Below are 3,419 nucleotides of genomic sequence, written 5' to 3'. Positions count from 1 at the left end.
GTCTAATTTAGGAGTATGTAGTGCTCGTTAAGAAGAGTAGAAGAAAAAAAATGCTTGGCGGGCATGAAAATGAACCCTTTCGGTGGAAAATGCTATTTTCAGCTTGCAGCGAATGTAAATGATTCCGTGGCCTCTGTGGCCTGTGGGTTATACATGGTACACGCTCGAGCTGTTTCAATGAATTTATACCGTGTGAATGGCAAAGACGTGTAAACAAAGAAATTGGTCTACGAGCGAAGAAGAAGGAAGAAAAGGTTACGTGTAAGGGATTCGCTTGTATTTATTCAGACAGTTTAGTAGATGCCGCAAATAAGGGAAGAGAACGCTTACATTCGCGTGTTTCACATAAAGACCCGTACACGATGGTTGCAAACATTCCTTCCTTCTCTCTTACCGCCGGCATTACCAAGACTCTACCCCGGCTGAATGTCTTAACGGTTTCTCTTTTAACACTCTCCATCACTCTCTTTGATAAGAAAGTAGAAAGGAAGTGAGAATGAAGGATACAAGAGAAATGGATCAAAGAAGGGAGCGGAGAGTGTAGAAGAAAGTGAAAGAAACGGCTGGAAAATTAAAAGAACGACGTCGGATAAGTCTTAGAGGCGACGGTGTATAGGCGAGGGGCGGCGTGGGGAGGGAGGGTGAGAGAAAACGAGAGAGAGAGAGAGAGGCAGAGAGGGAAAAGATCGATAAAGAGGAAAGAACAAGGGACCGCGCGGCTGTTAGAGAAAGATAGGCGACGGATCGTCCACGGAGAAAAGTTCTGTAATTTACCAAATGCCAGTCTACCGCACCATGCAAATTCCTCGACGTCGGAAACTTAACCGAGATTCGAAAACTTACTTCCGACGATGAAGGTTAATCTCGACGGGCCGCGTCGAAGGAAACGGGGCGAAAGAGCTTACATATTCGGGACACCCGCTCTAAATTTCGCTAGCGAACAGAAGACCTCTCCTCTGTCGTCGATTATTCAAAATTACGAATTCTGATCGAACGGTCTACAGCGTAGCTGGAAAGTTAATGTCGCCGGACTACTACCGTTCCGTCGGGGTTAAGAAAGCTCGAGTAGCTGGCTGACTGGTTACACCGGGGCCAGAAGGGAAGAACCGATCCGCGGGGGTAAACGTTGCCTGATCCTTGATCCATTTGTGCCGAAAAGGATCGCAGTCTGGCGTTCGGAAATCTGGAGGAAGAGGAAAGTTGTTCAATATGCGTACCCAATCACTTAAAGTATTATTATTACAACGTTCTCGTTACTACAGAGTACGTATAAGGACGAAAACAAAACGAGAAGGTAAATTACACGCTCGAGTATGAAAGTGAACGTCGAGATCGAAATTTGGTTAACGTAATAAACGAGCAACGAGAAATTCCGTTTCGTCGCGTAAACATTTTTAAATAATTCACCAAGCTGATGATAACTCCACGATATTGTTTCACCTTCTGTATCCCCCGCGTTTCCGCGAAAGCAGGTTTCCAGCGAAGGTATTATTTTACCATCGTACCCACGGCTACTCCTCTGTGTTTATTGTAAACGTAAAATTGGTATTTGCATTAACTTTCCTAACTTCCTAAAATTCCCGAATTGTACCTTTATTATTTGAGAACTTATGCGCAATTAACCCATACTGCACGGAATAGCATACTGTCCGTTAATAAAGGTTTTGCTGCCCCTGCAACGGGCTATATACACGTAGGGAGCATGATCCAGTGCATGAAATGCAAATTATGGGTTGGCGAAAGTTCTGCAGGCTTCGGTGGAAAATAAAAGAAAAAGGAAAGGAAACGAAATGCATTATTGTTCCCTCGTTGTATCGTAGTTTACATCGTTCGAACGAACGCGTTCATTTTTAATTGCAACGTACTAGATAGTTTCTCGCCGTTTGTTAGCGATCAACAGTGTATCGATGATCATATGTTGCAGGCGTTTTCACATTTAGGGGGGCTTCCATGATTAAAACGTAATACCTTTTACGCAATATTATACGTAAAGAAGTGGAACGAAAGAAGAAAAACGTAATAATGGATGTTTTAAACATTAAGCCCGGAGCAAAATAAAAAAAAAAACACAGATCCTATCTGGTACACATTTCGCAATTCAAACTTATCTGATTCGCCCGTTCTTCGCGTGTCCTTCCGCTATCCACGAATTCGTGTACTGTCGTAATCATCGTCAGGGAGAAAAATTACACGAGGCACACCGAAACCTTGCGCAAACGTGCGGGTTCCGGCTAATAACCGATAATTTCGAGCAAACGATCCGAGGCTCGCCACGTTCACTTTTTCGTTGCTCCTTGTTTAATCGGTCAACGAGCGCCGGTTCTTCGAGGGTCGTGTAAAATTCAGCAAAGACGATGCGTCTTCCTGCAGAATGTCGAGCTTCGAATTCAACGCGTTCGAATATGAGGTACGATGTACCAGTAGACTTGTACTTACTTCCTCGGGACGTGATTCACAGCTTGTCCGAAAAGCGTAGAGTTAATCTACTATGCGGGCGATAAGAATAAACCGTAGAGAAAAGGCCGAGTGTCTTTTTCCGCGAATAATTATAACACACACAGAGGGACTTGCACATACGTACAGAAAGAAATACAGAGAGGCACGAACACGTGGAAGGACGTGAAGATGAAAGAAGTGTAAAAATTTCAGCGGGCCACAAAAGATTGTGGATTGCTTAAAAGGGCAAGACGAACACGGCGAAAAAAGGAGGAAAGATAAAAGAGTTGAAGGGGTGTCCGGGCGACGACAATGAAAGGGAGGAAAAGAAAGTTTAAAGGAATGGGGTTGGACAGCTTCTTTTTTTTTTGTTCACAGTACCAGGCCCTAATGGGACCCACGGATTAACATCAGCCTTGGCACCTGTAACGTTTTCACGCCACCCTGTGAAATAGATGTTTATCTACCGCGTTGAAACGACGTTTTCTTCTCGAAGGAACATTTTCAACCGGGTTAAACGAACTTGCTATGCACAGAATTGCCTGAACATAATCTCGAAAATGGGTAAATGACTAAGGAAGAAACATCGAATAGGTACGATTAAATTTCTCCCGGCGAGCGAAGACGCTCGCGAACGAAATTAATCGAGAACGAACAATTAACGCGTTTTCACCGATACACACGCATAAATATGGTGGAATATGTAACACGGCGTTACATATTTCATTCCCTAGGGGAATACGCGTCGGTGTTGCTTTACATTCTAAAATATGTTTCGTCGAGCAAAGGGCGCGACGTGATGGAGGGGAGAGACGGTGGAGTAGAAAAGGAGAGAAAAGAAAGAAAGGAGGCACTTCTTTCACGAGGACATATAAGCCCGTAGCAGTTCGGTCTCTGGAGAATAAGGTTAACGCCGTAAAGGACACACAATTTGTCCGCGACAAAAAAGAAAGTCCGTGAGCTTACCGGGTTGGCAGAGTGGG

This window comes from Habropoda laboriosa, unplaced genomic scaffold (assembly GCF_001263275.1).
Source record: "Habropoda laboriosa isolate 0110345459 unplaced genomic scaffold, ASM126327v1 scaffold28, whole genome shotgun sequence".
In the NCBI taxonomy this organism is placed as follows: Eukaryota; Metazoa; Arthropoda; class Insecta; order Hymenoptera; family Apidae; genus Habropoda; species Habropoda laboriosa.
This window is presented reverse-complemented; position numbering follows the sequence as displayed.